The sequence below is a fragment of the Oryctolagus cuniculus genome, chromosome 7 (genome assembly GCF_051225735.1).
Source record: "Oryctolagus cuniculus isolate XC-2025 breed Fujian yellow rabbit chromosome 7, ASM5122573v1, whole genome shotgun sequence".
In the NCBI taxonomy this organism is placed as follows: Eukaryota; Metazoa; Chordata; class Mammalia; order Lagomorpha; family Leporidae; genus Oryctolagus; species Oryctolagus cuniculus.
The window spans coordinates 55572930-55591367 of NC_142873.1; the positions used below are offsets into that span (position 1 = coordinate 55572930).

The 18438-nt window shown below is 55.6% G+C and overlaps 1 protein-coding gene across 2 annotated transcripts in view; it reads left to right on the plus strand.

Moving 5' to 3' along the window:
• The first annotated feature begins 1709 nt into the window (after positions 1-1709).
• Positions 1710-18438, plus strand: part of NGF (nerve growth factor) — a 53957-nt gene continuing 37228 nt past the window's right edge. The window contains exon 1 of one of the 2 annotated variants that reach the window (XM_051856131.3): positions 1710-2008. The gene's annotated coding sequence lies outside the window, so the exon portion shown is untranslated. Of the gene's footprint in view, positions 2009-2075; positions 2173-18438 lie in introns of those variants that run through there. The other variant, XM_051856132.2, reaches the window with a different exon arrangement.

The following is an 18438-nucleotide window of genomic DNA, read 5'->3' on the forward strand; positions in this document are numbered from 1 at the left end:
TGTTTTCAGGTTCTGACTGACTAAATTCTCAAAGTTCAGGGACGGGAGCAAATCTGGAGAGGGAGGGAGGAGAGGGGCCCTTATTAAACCAGCATGTACCATAAGAATCTGCTCAGCCCTTTGGGGGCTGGGGCGGCCAGCTCAGATTCTGTTCGCATCGTTTTCAATTTCCCTCTTAACATACCACATGAAAAAGGACCACAAGTGCCCCAAATCCTTTTGTCCTTCTGGGTGACACCACAAGGACACATGGCAAAGCTCCGCATGCAACAAGCAAGCTCCCTGGTACTCTAGAATTTTTAGTCTTCATCCCAAATTCTCAGGGAGCCTTTCCATAGAGCTAGGGGCTGGTGCTTTCAAAGCAAGTTTGTATACGACATGATTGATGGGCCGGCGTATCCTATTGTCTAGAAATCCCTTTGTTTAATCGATGATGATAAATTGCCTAATGGACCACCCTGGCTGTGATGCTCCTGTGGCAAAAAGCGCCGTTTACGGTGGTCCCTGGCCTCTTGCCCCGGCCCCCCGCTCCCAACCTGCGCGCATCCAGCAGCCTGCATGTGAACAGCTCAGCCCCGGACAAGCCTTTGCTGGGGACTGCTGAGGACACCCCAAAGCTCACGCTCAGTTCCAATTCTCAGGTTTCCTTCCTTCCTCATTCTTCTCCCCGAAGGAATAAAGGGCCTGAATTTAGGAGGGGGAGGGGGCGCGCAAAGGTGGGAGAGAAAGGAGCAGAGACCTCAGGCCAAGTTAAGCCAAGAGCATCGGCAATGCCCAGGCAAGGCTGAAGGGGACCGGCCACCCTGCACTTCCGCCAGGAGCCCGGGGCCTCGCCAAGATCTCCGCGCCCTGGGCTGCACTGCCTCTGGCTTGTGCTGCCCGGTGTGAGGTGTGAAGTCACCAGTAACTCAGGGAGATGCAAGCCCTCCTCCTCCCTCTCTAGCACTCTCCCCGCTTCCATTCCTCCCCTGCAGCATCCACACAGGGTAGGGACTCGGCATGCCTCTGCCGAAGCCGGTAAGCGAACGCATCCGGCAAGCTCACGGCAGGGAGGGAGGGGCAGGGATGCAGCTTTGCAAAGACTTGTAGTTCCGGAGCGTGTTATTCTGTTTAATGATGCCCACTGGTGAGAACTCTGGTTTGAGGGGTATTTCTCCCTGGCTAGCCTGGGGCTGGGCTGGAAATGGCCTGAGCTGAAGGGCAAGCCGGCTCTCGATGGACAAAAGCCCCGTCAGGCCGTGAACCCCAAAGTCTTGGAAAGGCCGCCTCACCTCAGGTGTGCATAAAGGGGGCTTGTGGGCAGGGTCGCCATCTACATCAGTTTGAGGTCAAAGACTCCTTGCAAAACCAACAAAAGCTGCGGATCTTCGACCCAGAAAAACGCAGGCATCCGGCACACACTGCAAGCCCACCTGTGATTACAGGAGGGTTGGGGACCCTGGACAGTCTTTAATTAAGGCCCAGGGTCTACATTCTGACGCCTAAGGTCCCCTGACCCTAACTCCACGCCGACCTCGCTCCCGCCCCCAGAGCCTAGCACCGGCTCTGGCAGCTGCTGCCCGCCCTGGTGGCAAAGGAGCCAAGGGCATCCTGCACCCCGCGCGGCTCCCCCGGGTGCTCGCTTAGCCCCTCCACAGGGCGCGGGAGCAGCCAACGCCTGGGGCACCGAGGGCCAAGTGGCGCAGACCAGGGAGGCGCGGGCGGCCGGCAGCGCGCGGGGGCAGGGCAGGACGGCGAGGGCAGCGCTGCGCAACTCCGCCCCGCCCCGCCCCGGCTCAGGGGCGTCGGGGGCTGGCACCCCTGCCCGGAGCGCCAGAAAAGCCCCAGCCCGGCTTCGGCCGCGCGCCAGCTCCCACCCCGGCGCCTTTCCCTTCGACCCCCGGAGGTTCGTTGACCTCTGGAGGTCTGAATCCTTCCCCCGGCTTGGCCCTGCCAGCCCTCCCGGGAGAGAGCGATCGCTCGTCCTCAGGACCCCCTACAGCCGGGCATCTTGGCGTGGCCACAGCAGGTGCGGGGCTGGGGGTGGGGAGGGGTGGGGTGGGGGTGCAGAATTAAGAGCGGGTGTGACTCAGGAGTCCGGGAGGAGGGGCTAAGAATTCAAGAAGCCTGTGCTGGAGCAGCTCGGCGCTCCGGCTCAGCAGAGAGCGCTGGGAGCCCGAGGGGAGCGCAGCGGTGAGTCAGGCTGCCCCGAGCCGAGCCCGAGAGGGGTGCAGCGCGGGCGCTGGCGGGCCGGGGCGGCGGGGCTCCCCGGGAGACTGTGCTTGGAGCCCGGTCGGGCGAGCTCTCCGGGCACCCCCGAGAGGAGTGTCCCGAGAGGGCGCGAGACCCTTGGCTGGCGGGCGGGCGGGTGGAAGGGCGCAGCGCTCCCTCTGGTCCTGGGGCACGGTCCCGGGATGGCCAGAAGTGCGAGAGGCCACCTGGCTCCTGCAGAAGCCGCACGGCCATGCCTGGGAGCAGCTCGAGGGCCGGAAGGGGACAGCGCGCAAGTGAGGGAGAGCGAATGCGCGTGGCGAGAGGGATGCGCGGGCAGCAAGCGCGCCGGGGTTGGCGAGTGGTGGCCCGCGCCGCGGAGGGCTCCGGGCGCCGGAGTGGCTAAAGTGCTTCACTGCCCGCAGGTATCAGGACGAGCGGGCCAGGGAGCGCTGGAGCTGGTGCAAGGAATAGGGCGAGGGTCTCAGGGCTTGCCCGCGCGTCGTAGAAGGCCTTGGGGGTCCGGCCTGGGGTCCTCCACGGGTTGACACTGGCAGCCTGCGCGCCAAGTGCCGGGGTTCAGCATCTGCGCTGCACATCCTCGGGAGGTCGCCAAGGCTCAGCCCTGCCCCTGGGTCACATGCCTCACCTCTAGCTGTCTGTTGCCAGGTGTGGGAGAGCTGGCAACGGCAGGCTGGGGTGGGCAGCGCCGTGGGTTCAGGCAGCGAGGCTGGAGGGGCGGGAGAGAGAGGACTCAGGGGTCAGGGAGCTACAACTTTGAGCCAACATAAACAAGCAACTTAGCTCTGCTTGCTTATGCTCTTCTCCCCCCCCCCCCCCCCGATCTCTGAGAATCTCGTGGAAGGTGTTTTCTGCTTGAACTTTCTCTTCTCTCATGACTTGAGAGATTAAAAAAGAGCCTGCTTGCTAGGCTGGTTTTTCCAAGTTGTTCCAGGTTGGAAGTTGTAACAGTTTGAAGGATAATTTATGGGTGTTTTGTGCGTTAACGTGTATTACAGCAAAGCCTTTTGGGTGCTGTGGGTATTAAGGAAAACTCAGTGCACGTTCCCAGCTGGAAACCAAAATAGTGCTCTCCTGGGTGTCTCTGCCCCCTCTGGCATCTGAGGCCAGTGGAAATCCTGGAGAAAAGGCACTTGATGAATTGTCCTGGCTCCATCCGCTGGGCACACCCACTGCCCTGCCAGGCCCCTCCCCCCACCACAGGCATGGCCAGCTGCATTCTGCACATTCAGAAACGGGGATGGAGGGCCCTCCAGGGGCTGCCCTCGGGGGTCTTGAGCCTCCTGAAGCTGACGGTGAAGTCCCCCGGTTGGCCTGAACTCTTGCTCCCTGTGCAGAGGCACGCGGAGAGGCTGCCTTTGGCCGTCAAGCCTCTGCTGTTGAGGAAGTCATAGCCAAGGTGGGCACCTGGTGCCAACTCAGGATGGCAGTATTCCCAGGGGTCCAGGGAGCACTGGTGGCCCCCGGGGTGAGAGTGGTCTGGGGGCTGAGGACCGGTGCATCTGGCATGGATTCTCAGGAGCAGTGAGTGTCCCTCTTGTTGGGGAGGGGGAAGGGGAGGGGTTCGTGCCACGTGCGGCCAAACTCCTCCCTCATCTGCATCCTAACATCTGTAGGCAGGTAAGAAAAGGGACACCTGGAAGAGCAGCCAGTTAGGAGGCACCACAGACAGGAAGGCCGGGTCGTTGGGCCTGGAAACACACGTCTGGATAGAACCGGACAAGTACCTCGGAGGACTTGATAAGCAGCCACAGGTACTGCTGCCTTCCCTGGGCAGCCGTCTTACTCCAGGCCCCCTAGCGAACTGGGCCTGCTGGGGGTGGTCACCCTAGTGGCTGTGGCTCTTTCCCTACACTTACTCCTTAGCAAGGAATGAGGCTCTCGCCTTCTGCTGCGCCTCCCACCCCAAGGACCAGTGGGAACCCGGGAGGAGGCTTCACCCTCCCATTCCCTTTCCGGGAGAAAGCTGTGCCTTGGCCAGGAAGGGGGCCCCAGCTGCCGACATCGGTAGGGAGGGTAGGGCATGGCAGGGCAGGGCTGGAGCCCGAGGGGAGTTTCTCATCATTGCTGAGATTCAAATGATGAGAAAATCACACAACGTTACTTTCTGGTGAGTGCTGGGTGCCGCTGCTGCTCACTCGAGGGTGCTCAGCTGGAACACACCGCATCGGAGCTTCAGAGGGAACCACAGACAGAGCCGGTCACTGTTCTTCTGTACCGGGCATGGAGTGGGGCCGAGGCACAGACCCCCGAGCAGACGTTCATGCCAGACTTGAGACCAGAGGCCTGGCCGTTTACTTCTCCCAGTAAGAACTTGGAGGGACTTCAGGTCCGGAGCAGGCTTTGGAGACCTTTGCTGGCAGCATGTACTCGCTCTGCTCCCAAGAGGCTGTGGAAGGTTTGCAGAGGGCATGTACTGCATGCATCTCTGGATATCTGTGAGCAAACAGGCCATGTTCCCAGAAGGTGTCTCCTTCTTTGCCTGGCACCTTGGAGCTTGCAAACCATCCGCCCTCGGGGCTGAGACGTGCTGCAGAAGCCTGCTCCGTGGCGGGCCAGTTTCACAGAACAGCATATGGTGGCATCAGTCAGATAAATGAGGACAAAGGACCCTTGCCCACCCCATTCCCAAGACCCCTCACTTGCTGACAGTGGGAAGACAGTTAAGACACCGGCTGCAAACAGCAGCAAGACCAGGATGCCCTTGAGGCTGCTGAAGCAGCTGGAGAAACTGAGGCTGTGGGCCTGGCCTTTCAGTTGGGTGTGCACAAGTGTGGAAGTGTTGCTATTTGAGCCAAGAATAGACTGTTAGCCACAGAGTTTAGTCAAGACCAGAAAAATGAAAACATACGATCGCAATGAGTTTCTTGTGGTTTGGGATGTTTGCCTCACTCTTCTGCAGACTCCTTTGCAGGCTTCGGAGGAGTTTCTGTAGGCTGTTGGCTTCCGCCTATGGTAGCAGTAGGAATCGGATTGAGAAGCAGGGACGATCTCTTGATGTTTTTCTCCTGTTTTTCGGGAAAACGGCCAGCGGTGGTTTTCTCAGTTGTGGCAAAGGAAGGAAAGTAGCTTTGCGACCCTGAGCAAGTGACTCAACAGCTAGGGCGTCACTTTCCCAAACTAGAAGGCAAATGCAGTGGATGAGCGCGGTTTCTCAGCAGGCCTATTAGCACGTCTCGGGTAAGTGTGACGGATCTGCACAGTGCAGGAGGTTTAGTATTCCTGCCTCCCCTCCTAAGTGTCGGGAGTCACGGTGACAGCCCCCAACAGCCCTCCTGCAGGGCTAGATGCTTGCATTGAAAGGCAAGGCTGCACCCGATCGAGGACACCCTTGAAAGGAGTTCCGGTCCCACTGTTGGGGCCTCCCTGACTTAGTCGCTGAGTTGGGATTCGGAAGCGCAGTCCAGGGCTCGTCCTCTGCGAGCCAGTGTATCAGGCCTCAGTGTTCCTGCTGGGTGTCATCCTTTGCCTTTGTGAGTAGAGTGGGACTGCACATGACCCGCAGGAGGGTGGGGGAAGGGCCAGGTGGTATCAGAATCTGCCATCTGCTATGGAAACTCAGGCAGACCGGCTGCCTGGGGGGCCGCGGTGCCGGGAGGAAACCCTTCTCTGCCTTACCAAGTGGACCACATCTGACCCCAGCAGGTCCCTTCCCTGCAGCACCCGCCCCAGCACGGACAGCACCTGATACAACTCCAACCCGAGTGGACATCCAATTAATACAACTGTGCCCAAGCTGCGAGGCTAAATGAGAATCGATACTGTGGCATGTGATAGGAAAAAGCCGGCTGGCAGCGCTAGGCTGAAGGGACAGTGCTTGTGGCACTGGTCTGTTCGCAAGGCAAGCGTTCTACCTTATCCTCACCTCTGTCCCAAGGTCTCACTGGGGGACAAAAAATAGAACCATTTGTTTATTTATAGTGCAAAGGATAAAATGAGTAATATCTTTGGAGGGTATTGTAGGAACACATACTGGCTACTCACTCACAAGTCATTACAAACCAGGGAGAAACTGAATGTAGGGACAGGGCTGCCAGAGTTTGGACCCGATGCCTAATGAGGCCTTCCCTCCAAAGACTGCATGTGAGAGACTAAAGGAGATCCCCGGATGAAGTTGGTCTGATGATGAAATTTTGAGGTGGGACCGGCACCAGGGCTGTGCGCATTGCCCAAGAGGCCAGCCAACCTCTTCCACGTGCGGGAAGTCTTTTTATTAGCAGTAGTATTAGTCAGAGTCAGTCTGGATTTCCCTGAGAATTCACCACTGAGCTGAGCACAGTGACGGCTCTGGCACTGCCCCGGGGTGGCTCCTGCAGGTGGGGAGCCCTGCACATGGAGGAATCTGGCTGGGACGGCAGGGCAAATGAGCAGTCTGAGTTCTGCACACGAGCCAACTCCCGGGCTGGCTGTTCCCATCCCAACAGCCGCAGAGCGCTTCCTGTGCAGAACCGCGGGCGGGCGGGCTTGCCTCTTGCTTCGGCTGCTCCATCAGTGGCGAGGGTTGGTGGAGTGTGTCACCTCTCCTGTGCATGCTGTACCTTATGGGGGCCCCGGGGAGGACTGTTGCAGCTGGGAGACGCCTTGGCCAGACTGGCGGGGGTGAGGGGGTGTGGGAGGGGGTCCCCTGTCTGGAGTCCTTCATCACTGTGGGTGACAACGCTCATTACTCATAAGATGACTTTGTGTTTCTCACCAGCTCAGCGTGGTGAAATAGCAGCCCATTTTCCAGGTCTGAGCAGGCCTGGTTCATAGGTCAGCACCTTATCTGTGGGACATGCCAGGAGGGATGGCTGTCTTTGGATTGTGGATTGCAATTTCCAACACAGAAGTCCTATTGGATGCCAAATGACTGACAGATAGGTAGATAGGTAGGGAGCAGATAGTGCCTGAGGATGGCGGGGACACGGGAGGGCATCTCCTGTGCCTGCACCCTCATCTGTACTTCAAAGACAGCGCTAGTAGCTCCTGTGACCATTGGGCACATTAAGTGGGGTGCCAGAAGTAGGCCACCAGCAAGGGCCAGGGATGAGGTAGGCACCCAACAAGGGAGTCTTCTTCCCTCATGTTGCTCCCTGGATGGGGGTAGGGGCGCCCTCCCTTCCTGCCTCTGCACTTCCGGGAGGACATCACCATCATGGCAGTCCTTCCTGTCTGTGCACGTAACGCTTTGCTACACTGGGAGAAGAAACCTTTTTGGCAGCGTTGAAGGCTTTTCTAGGAATTTCCTCACCTATATTTTGACCTTCCGTAATGAACATTCTCACTTTGATAGCATTTCAACCAAACGTTTCATTTTCGGAATCCTCTTTGCCTCATAATATCCGGGTAAAAGGAGACTCGAGGGCATTCTATAATTTTCTGTTGGAGGTAAACTTTGCTTCAGATTTTTAGCTCCGAAATATTATGCAATGCTCCGGGAAGCCGGCATTTCTTTTGAGAGAGGCCATTTTTACTGCAAGTGTTTTGAGAGTGTGTTGGTTCTTTAGCCCACATAACAACCCCCCTGTGTCTTCAGGATTGTAAATATCTTATACCAAGTTACACGGCGAGGGGGCAGGCCGGCAAGTTGCTATAACAGGCAGCGGGGTGTCTCAGCTCCCCCAGACCCCAGACCTGGTGTGCCAGTGGGAGACAGGGGGCGGGGGGGGGGGGGCGCAGCTACCCCGGAACTGGAACCTGTGGGTACAGGGGGAGGCAGACCCCACCCACAGGAGAGGATGGTCCATCGGGACTCATTTCTTTCTCTTCTTGAGCATTTTTTTGAATGTAGACTACCAGGGACCCTAGACCCTGGGCCCTGGCAGGTAGCCAGATAGTCAAGGGTGGGCTTGGGAGTTCAAACTACACTGGTGGCAGAGGCTCCTACCATAGTACAAAGGCAAGGTGGCCCCAGGCTGGTGGGGACTAGTGAGAACCTGACGTGTTGCCCGGCGGAAGGGAGTCAGGCCACCTGCCTGTTTGTGTGCATGACCAAAAAACCCAGAGATCTCCCAGCCCTTCTAGATGAACCTAAACTTTGCATGTGTAACTTCTTCCCTTTCAAAACATCGGAACACACCACACGAAACCTGTCTTCAGGCCTTTTATCTCCTTATCTAAGTGAACACACTTGGAGCAGTTGAGAGCCCTATGGAAACCGGAACTAGCTCCAGAAGTACTAACTGGGTGGCTCCAGGAAGAGAGAGTTGACTGACAATGCCAGGTTCCCCGGAGGCTTCCTGAAGGAGGTGTTGTCCAGGTGGGGAGAACTGAGAAGCCCGGACAGAGCTGGCTTTGGATCCAGGTTCTGCCTCTTGTTACCACCATGGCCACCTTCCTTAAGCCCTGGGAGCCTCAGTTTCTCCATCTGCAAAGGGGATGCATACTGCGGACAGCGGAGGGCGCAGCTGTGAAGGTGCGAGGAGGAAATGCTGTAAAGCCCTTCCTGCAGAGTGTGGGAGGCAGCAAGTGGCCAGGAGGCCTGAGCTCGGGGCCGAGAAGGCAGCTTGAACGTCCCCTCGTGCGACCTGGGGACAGTCGCTTTGTGTGGACGTGGGCCTCGCTTGTTTATCCGCCCCTGGGAACAGCACGGGAGGCACAGGCTCATTTTCTCCTCTCCTGCCCTCTTCCTTCTTCTGCGCCAGGCCTGTGGCTGCTTGCCCAGTGGCCCTGTCAGAATCCCACCCTTTAAAAGCCTGGCCCAGGCCACTGCAGAGAGAAACACAGCCCCGTGCAGGGAGAAGGGCTCTGGGAGGCTGCAGAGACATGCACAGCAAATATTCAAGGAATTCTTAGGAATAAAAAAAAATTCGTAAATCTGGATTTCTGCATGAGGCCATCAGTGCACATGTTTTCTCAATTAGCGCGCACATTGCTGCGAGTGAAGTCACCGAGTCCGCAGCTCTGCCGGGCTGACTCGCGCGCAGCCTCCTGACCCGGACTTCGCTCTCCCTCCTAACTGTGATCCTGCCAGCCCTGCCACAGCCCCCAACCCTAAACCAGAGGTGGTGCCGCGCACGCTCCCCGGAAAAGCGATCTGATTCCGTTTTCTGTGCTAACCAGGAACCGGGCAGATCAGCACTGTCCTGGAGGTGGAGGCCTTGTTTTCCTTTAGCCTTGACTGTGAGGCAGCGACTGCGCACTTCGCACTGCGCGGACGAGAAAATAGTTACTTCTGCGCAAGCGTGCACCAGCTGCTTCAAGTGTTGCCAATAGGTGCCTGAGATCGGCGGTCAGGCTTTCTGGATGGTTTCCTGGACTGACTCTTTTCCAAGCAAACGGCTCTGTTCGATATTTGTAATTTCTGCGATGTGTGATTAGTGATGTCCCCTCGCAGGAGGGATGGTGCAGTGGACACGATTCCTTGCATGCCTAGGAGGCAAGATGCCACCCAGCATCTATGAGGACCAAGCAAGGGGTGGCATACGTTGCATCACACGTAGCAGGCGAGACGTCATTGTGAAACTCTGTGTTGTGTAGATGTGTGCACACAGGTGTGCAACCTGGCTCCTGATGGAAAGTGTGTTTTTTTTTTTTTTTTTTTTTTTTTTTACTGGAGTCACAGAAAAGTTGGGGAGTTACTAATGTGGATGACGGCATGACTCAGCAAAGGACATAGCTCTGAACCCAGACAAACTTGGGGCTCACGCCCAGCTCTGTCATCCCTACTTGTGTGCTCTTGGCCACTTTAGTTCTATATGCTTCAGGGTGCCCATCTGTAAGGTGGAACTGATTTCTTTTTTTTTTTTTTAAGATTTATTATTTGAAAGTCAGAGTTACACAGAGAGAGGAGAGGCAGAGAGAGAGAGAGAGAGAGAGAGAGGTCTTCCATCCGATGATTCACTCCCCCACCTGGCTGCAACGGCCGTAGCTGTGCCCGTCTGAAGCCAGGAGCCAGGAGCTTCTTCTGTGTCTCCTATGCGGGTGCAGGGGCCCAAGCACTTGGGCCATCTTCTGCTGCTTTCCCAGGCCACAGCAGAGAGCTGGATTGGAAGAAGAGTGGCTGGGACTAGAACTGGTGCCCAGATGGGATGCCAGTGCTTCAGGCCAGGGCATTAACCCGCTGCGCCACAGCGCCGGCCCCAGGTGGAACTGATTTCTCCCTCATAGAGCTGCCGTGTAGGTTAAGCGACAGCAACAGCAGCAGCGGTGTGCAAAGTGCTTGGCACTAGAGGCAAGGAGGGCCCCAAAAATCAGAGCCACAGCCGTCATCTGCCTCCCTGCTTCCTGTCGCCTCTCCTCCTCCTCTTCCTCCTGCCCTCTTCCTCTTTTCCTTCCTCTACTTCCTTCTACTTCTCCCCTCTTCCTGTTCCTCTCTCTATCTTGCCTCCTTCCTTGTGACCACTCAGCCTCATCAGTGGCGACTCCCTGAAATGCTTACCCTGAGGTTTGCTTTTTCTCCAGAGAACGCCGCACAGAAGCAATGGCCATCATATTTTGTCTCTGGCCCCATCTTCTCCACCATCTTTCTCCCAGCCCACACTTGCAGAACTGTCTTTCTGTGATGCCCTACACCTGACCATGACAGTGATGGTCCAAGGGCTGTGGCACATCCTCCTCCCTGCCACTAGAAACCACTGAGGGGCACCATGGCATTTTTTGGCATAAACACTTTGGTCCTAGTGGGATGCAGTGGTTTGGGACTGAGCTTCTGTTCCCACAAAATCACTTAATTCCCTTTCACTATATTTTTACTAGGACAGCGGGGCTAAGATACCATTGACATGTTGATAGCGCCAACATTCTAGAAAGTTCCTGCCCAGAGCAGAAAACCTAGTCTTCTCTCATGAGCCAGGGGCCAGGCTGCCCCAGTGTGGGGGGTGTAAGTTTCTCTCTGAGTGCATACAGCCCCAGGGCCCTTAGTGTCATCATTCAAGCTGAATCCTTTAGCTAAACCCCAGCTCCGGTGCTAACCCCAGCCTTCATCCCAGCCGGCACTCTGTCATTGGCTTGAGCACTCCAATTCCCAGTGGGAGGCACAGGAAAGTGTGACCCACACCAAGGCTGGCTTCAGGGCCACAAAGGTGACATATGGCAATTTTCTTGAGAGCCTGGTTAATGCAGGCCCTGAGGATGGCTCAGTAAAGACAAAGTGGCGGCCTCTTTGTTCACGGGCAAACTCTGCCTCCCCCTTCCCTAGTTACCCTGCTCCCCCGGGACCCATGCCACCTCCCAGTTGGACTCCACTTTCCCCCATGGAGACTCAAAGAGGATTATTTGTGACATCTCCTTAGCGGCTAAATTGCCTCTTTCCAGACAGTTCAGGCATTCCTTGTGGGGGCTGCAGGGGAGAAGCGGGGCCTGGTGCTGGGAAGCCTGTACATGGCTGTAGGGCACCCTCCTCTCCTCGCCACTACCCACTCCACTGTTCCCTGTAAACCTGGTGTCACCAGGCTGGTTGAACATTTGAAATCACATTTACAGGACAGGCAAGGCCTTGGTCACATCCTACCCAGCCCCCAGCCCCAAGCAGGTGGATGACACTGAACCAAGCGCCAGGGAGCTGATGAACACGAGCAAGTCAGCAAAGGCATGTTTCAATTCATTGCTGCCACACCTGCATTTGAAGCGAAAGCCGATGCTGGCTTACACATTTTCTGTGGGGACTTTTGGTTTCCACCCTGTCCGAAAGTCCCAGAAATTTTTTTTTTGACAGGTAGCGTGGACAGTGAGAGAGAGAGAGACAGAGAGAGAGAGAGACAGAGAGAAAGGTCTTCCTTTGCCGTTCACCCCCCAATGGCCACTGCAGCCAGCATACTGCAGCTGGCGTAGCGTGCTGATCCGAAGCCAGGAGCCAGGTGCTTCCCCTGGTCTCCCATGCGGGTGCAGGGCCCAAGCACTTGGGCCATCCTCCACTGCACTCCCTGGCCACAGCAGAGAGCTGGCCTGGAAGAGGGGCAACCGGGACAGAATCTGGCGCCCTGACCGGAACTAGAACCTGGTGTGCCGGCGCCGAAGGTGGAGGATTAGCCTACTGAGCCGCGGCGCTGGCCAGGCATGTTTCTTAACACTGGACAAGAAGTACCTCTTTTTTCATCCAGGTTCAAGAGTGATGTGATGGAGCTTTCACAGGGAAAGTGTGACCGCTGCAAAACATTTTCATTTTCTTTTTTATTTTAAAGAGGTCAGACACCAAAGCTGGACTCCGGATTTCTGCTCCTGTGTTAGCATCTCTGCATCTTGCAAGTGGAAGAAAATGCTTTGGGGGTGGGGTTTGAAGTGCTGTTGTTTTTTGAAATTTTCCAAAAAAAGAGCAGAATACATCAGAAATCAGAGAACTAAATAAAACAGCCAGTGTGTTTCAAAGATTCTTTTCAACACATCACATCCTTATGATTGAGCAAAAAAAAAAAAAAAAAAAGCAGTTTTAAATTGCCACAGCACACAGATTATGCACCTTCTGGTCATTTCGACAGGCTCAGTGATCCTGCACCTGCTACAGAACTTTGAGTGGCATCCCTGATGCTGGGGGAACTTCCGCAAACCTGCCCCTAGCTCTCTCTTGGTTCGCAGACGCTGCGACATGGAAAAGAAAACTAGCAATTCAGATACAGATGATTTGTTTCAGTTCAAGAAAGCTTAGATTTAGGAGATGGGGATTTGTTCCTGGCTCAGACCCTTGCTCCCTGTGAAACTGAGGCACATCACAGACCCTCTCTGCACCTGCTTTTTACTCCGTGAAGAGAAGTAGAATTTCCCCTGTGTGCACGACAGGGCTTTGCCCTGAACACTGTTGATGGATGGGGAAACACCGTGGTTGTAGACAGAATAGGTCAGATGTGAAATCCTGGACAAGCAGTGTGAGATTCCAGGGCAGGTCTTCGTTGGGTGAGAGACCCTGACAGCTGCTTGCCTTGATGAGCAGCTGTATCCAGAGGCAGGAGCAGATGTGGAAGCGCCTATGTATGCCTGGAGATAAAGGAGCTCCCCTGCTGTGACTGGGACAGGGGCCCATACCAGGCCCTGAGCTGGCAGTGGGGAACGGTGGGGGGAGGCAGGGACCAAGGGCGCCCTGCGGACAGCCCGAGTGTGGAGTCAGGCTCTCCTGGCTGTCAGCCACAGCAGTAGGAGGCACGTGGCCGCAGCCCAGCGATGTGTGTCTCCTCAGCTATCGCATGGGACTAGCTGCACCTGCTTCTTAGTGTGCAGATTAAAGAAGGCGGCTTCTGCTAAGTCATCTGGGTGTGCAGTGCATTCCGGCAGCACAGCATCATCGTGGGTGCTGACACCAGCAGTGCCCAAGAAGCTCCCCGCTGCTCGGTGGCCTGGCCAGGGACTGTGAGGGCAGATGGAGCCACAGCGCTGGGTGCCTCGGGAGCCCCCAGTCTCCTGCTCCCCCTTCCTCCTTTGGAGACCAGTCCAGAATTCTCTTTCATTTTCTAGATCACTCTCTTCCCCAGGCATCGAACACCATGTAGTCATGAAGTGGGGCACGCCCTGGTCCCTGCTCTTACAGTCTGCCGTCCTGTCCTGTGCACTTGTGTATCTCAAGGGCCTCTCCCGAACTACTCTTCTCCTAGATGCTTTTGCCTTCCTCATTTTAGAGACGGACATACTTATTCCCACAGAGTAATCTAGAAATCCTCCTTGAATCTACCTTCCCCCTCACCTCTCCGATCCGATCACCAGCAGATCTCGTTGGCTTCACCCTGAAAATACGTGTTGAATCCAATCCTTTCGCATCGTGCACCACTGCCCCAGTAAGTGCGAACCACCGACTGGGAACACACCCAGCTGGGACCTCTCTGCCTCCACACTTGCTCCCGCAGCAGTAGCCAGGGCGCCTTTGGGAACTGTGAACCCCGCCGTGGTGTTCCCCGGCTCTCAGATCTCAGGTGGCTTGTCACTGCATGGAGGGCACAAGTGATCCACACTCTAGTTTCTGTGGTTCTTCTGCAGACAGGTTTGGCTTTCACAAGGTGGGGCTTGCTAAACACCTGACGTTGTGCAGGACCGTCCCCCGCTGAGAGGAATGATCTGTCTCCCTGGGGCAACTGGCCAGAGACGGAGGAAAATCCACCTCCAGCACCCTGTGTGATTCCATCCATTTCCTGGCACATGGCTGGCACGTGAACCCTCTTCCGGCATCTTCCATGCTCTACCTGTGTCACTGTCTCTGGGCCTTGCATTGCCATAGCCTCTGCTTGGGACAGACGCCCCCTGTCAATCACCTTCATCTAAAGGATCTCTCCCACTGCCAGCAGACCCTGCCACTCTGCCCCCTCCCTCTGCTTTATTTATTTCATAACGCTTTTATGATTTGTTTTCTGCCCGTAAGCGTGGGAGAATGAGGCCACGAACTTCAGTTTATCAGGTAGTGTGTCACAAAATAGGAGCCCAATAAGTATGTGCTGATGGAGTGATACAACCGCAGTGGATAAGAATGGCGTGGACGTGGCTTAGGAAAAGGAGAATCTCAACTGCCCCCCACGTTTGGGGGAAGGCTTCCTGGAGGAGGCATGGCATGGCCACACCACAAGTTTCTGGTGTTCTCTGCCCCTCCAGATGAGCTGACCCCAAAATACAGTGGGGCTCCGGGGACGTAGTCTACGTGGTGGAGCCTCCTGTGGGTGAGAGGCAGCTGTGGACTGGAGAATGGGGAAGTGAGCTTGGGGCCCAGGGTGCCCAAGGTTCGCCCAGAGAGAGGAGTCAGGAAAGAGAGAGAGTGGAAGGGAAGCAAGACAGGAGGGAGCAATCCACACTCAGGTCAGCCCAGGGCCTGGGCTAGAGGGAGGGGTGAGTCCTAGGAAGGTGGAGCAGGTGCTTCTTGGGGGCATTCCTGGGGGAGAGGGTGCCTCTGCCGTCGCTTTGCCAGGAGCTGATTGCAGGGGCTATGAGCTGGACTTGGGGTGCTGGAAAGGCAGGTGAGGAGCCAGACCCAAGCTCTCATGTAGCCAGGCAGGGGCTGTGTCCTGTGCTGCCGAGACTGCCTGGGGCAGGGGGTGGTTAGTACCACACAAGATAATGCGGGAAGAGCCGGCGCCGTGGCTCAATAGGCTAATCCTCCACCTTGCGGCGCCGGCACACCGGGTTCTAGTCCCGGTTGGGGCGCCGGATTCTGTCCCGGTTGCCCCTCTTCCAGGCCAGCTCTCTGCTATGGCCAGGGAGTGCAGTGGAGGATGGCCCAGGTGCTTGGGCCCTGCACCCCATGGGAGACCAGGAAAAGCACCTGGCTCCTGGCTCCTGCCAGGATCAGCGCGGTGCACCGGCTGCAGCGGCGGCCATTGGAGGGTGAACCAGCGGCAAAGGAAGACCTTTCTCTCTCTGTCTCTCTCTCTCACTGTCCACTCTGCCTGTCAAAAAAAAAAAAAAAAAAAAAAAAAAAAAGATAATGCGGGAAGACCCAGTTTCTAGAGAGGGTTGGCCCCAAATAGTTGTTCTCCTCCTAGGCATTGGTCCTAGGCTTCTGTTTGCCAAAGGCATACCAACAGCACTGCGGTGACTGGATTTAGCACATGCCGTAATGATGTCAACGTCCAGTTCTCGGGGGGAGGGGCGGGTCAGGATCACATTTCCAGGATTCCAGGGCACACAGATTCTGGGGTTTGCAGGTCACGGAGCCCGCCATGGAGAGGGATGCTTGGTGGCAGGTGCACAGCTCTGGCCATGCCCACGGCTCCGTGTGGTTCTCGGGACCACCTTGGGTCACCCAGTCTTCACTCGGGCTCATTCTGCTACCCAGATACTTCTGTGGAGATGACTACAGGAGATTAGCCACCAACACCTCATTCTAGTAGTCTGCTAATGGGGGTCTAAAGTAGCACACCTCAGATGGAGACAGCTTACTCCAGCCTACCAAGCATTGTATTAGGAACGTTTACAAGGCCTAACGAGTGATCCAGTGGTGATGAAATTCACATGTGTTGAATTTCCCTGATGTCTAATGGATGCCTGACTCGGACTATAGAAGTGTGGATTTCCCACGACACAGTCTCATGGCCCATAGCCGCATGCCTTGCAAGACGAGGGTGGGGAGGCTGGCTGCGGTGAGCCGCCCAGACCTGACCGTCCCTTCCTGGCTCCCTCTCTCTATGTCCCTTGCTTCCATCACTGCTTCGTGCGCCAGGCATCCTAGTTCTTCCAGGACTGCGATTTAGGAAACAGAGTCAGAGGGAGTTTCCACCGTGTGTACTGAACATTGCGGAGTTAGGGCCACAGCCAGTGTGCTGCTTGCTGCATTGTCTGGGAGTGCTTTGTCACCTTCCAACTGAGAGTGTCTGGTGGCTGCTAAAAGCATTTGCCGTTCAGATCAGCATGGGTCTGGGTCTTTCTAGGCCAGGCTGTGTGTTTCCCAGTATGATGAAGATTCCAAGATCACGTGGTAATGGAGAAATCTGACAGCTCACACTGGGGCGTACCAAGAAGGGGACTGCTGGCTGCAGTGGGCCCAGGGGTGAGCCTGTAGCTGTGGTCGCGTATGAGAAGTCAGAGGGGCACGCCAAGGACTCAGCACGGTACCCGACCCATGAAAGCTGTTGGGCAAATGGCAGGTGTCTTTGTTATTTGATTCAGATCTTGGAAAGTAAAGTTTTAGATATCAATCCATGACTCATGGAAGCACTTGGGAGCTGGAGGTCTTTGTAAAGTGAGCGGGGAGGAGAGGGAATCCCTTTACCAGGAATGCGGAAGGTGGAGGCTGTGGTCTCACCAGGTGACGTACTGCTCAGTTGTGGGGTGAGCCTCGGTTATGCTGCCTGTAAAATGGAGGCGATCATGTTGCCGTGATGGCCAAATGGGAAAACAATGCTGATAGAGTAGCCAGGAAGCCTCAAAAATGTTTTAGCTTCCCTTGCTGCTGTCCTCACAGCTGGTATTCCTTAGGCGAGCTCCTCTGTCATCTCTGCTCCGCTCAAGTCAGGCACATTCTAGAACTTAGACTGGGACAGTGTGGCCCTCACCAAGAGTCTCTTCCTTTCACAGGCTGTGTACGGCACTGGAAGTTACCAGCACGGGCTTCCACGGGGCCCACTCTTCATTGTCCCCACGTGTCTTTGTCATTGTAGAAGCAGAGTTGTGCATACGCAGGGAACAGCCCCTTCCTTCCCTACCTCAGCCTGAGTGGGACTCTCCTGCCCCCACCCCACACTCTGGCCACAGAGAGAATTCACTTCAGCAACCAACAAAGGGCAGGGGCCCAGCACTTAGCTCTTGCCACTGGCCCTGCCAGAAAGTGCTAGACCAGGACAGAAATTCCAGACCCAGGGGCCTCCAGCTCCCTTGGACTCAGGGAGAAATACATTGCAGGGTTGTCTCATTTCTGATCAAAGCTATCAGGTGTAGACAACATTGCAAGGATATTTCTGTCTGTGTTCCTAGGTGAAAATACAAAAATGGAGGAAATTTTTTGGTCCCACTAAAATTGGTGATTAGGATCAATTCTTACTGAAGGGTGATGGGTATCCCCGAGGTAATGGTTGAGCAAGAATTGCAATGTGCTCCCCATGTGCACACGCAGTTCTGGACATGTACAGCTCACACCTGCCCGTGAGAGTTTAAGGGATTTGCCATCTGATTGGCGTGGCTTGCTTTAAGCCTGAATGTTACAGGAAAAGAATCCCTGGGATGAATTGAAAACCGCAGGGCTGTCTGTGAAACAGATCGCCCATGACCCTGTGGCCTTGGACATGAAAAGGAAATGAAAACATTTCATTAGAAGCCGCCTTGTTCCCTGTCCCAGGCTTTGGCATCCGCCCGTGCCTGTGCTGCACACGCACACACGCATAGCATGTGAAAGTGGAGACGTCGCTGAGACCACGGCAAACCTTAAAGAACTGCAACAGCTTTCCGAGCTCAAGATCCATTTACGAACTGGTGGGGGTGATGCGCTACTGTAGTTTTCTTGATCTGCGGCTGTCTCGGGGCTTGCTGTCCATGGGTGAAGCTGATATCTTTTCATTTGAGTGCTGGCCATGGCCCTTGCGCATGTTCACGCAGAGCTGTGGTCCTTTTGCTTTCTGTCTGTTGAACTCTTTATTTAGCAGAGCATTAAGCTTTGGATTATCATATCAGTTAAACATACATTATCTCAAAAATGTTTTAAAATTTAAAAAAATCCATAGAATTCTTGAGTTGAAGGAATCATGAGAAAGTGCCCAGGCCTTTATTTAATTCATGGACAAAGAAAGGAAGCGAAGAAAACCAAAATGCCAGCGGGTGGAGGGCCCGACCTAGAATTACGGAGTGAGTCGCAGAGCCCACGCGAGTCTCAGGTCGCTTCTTCCTTTCATTCTTTCATCAATGATTTCTGAA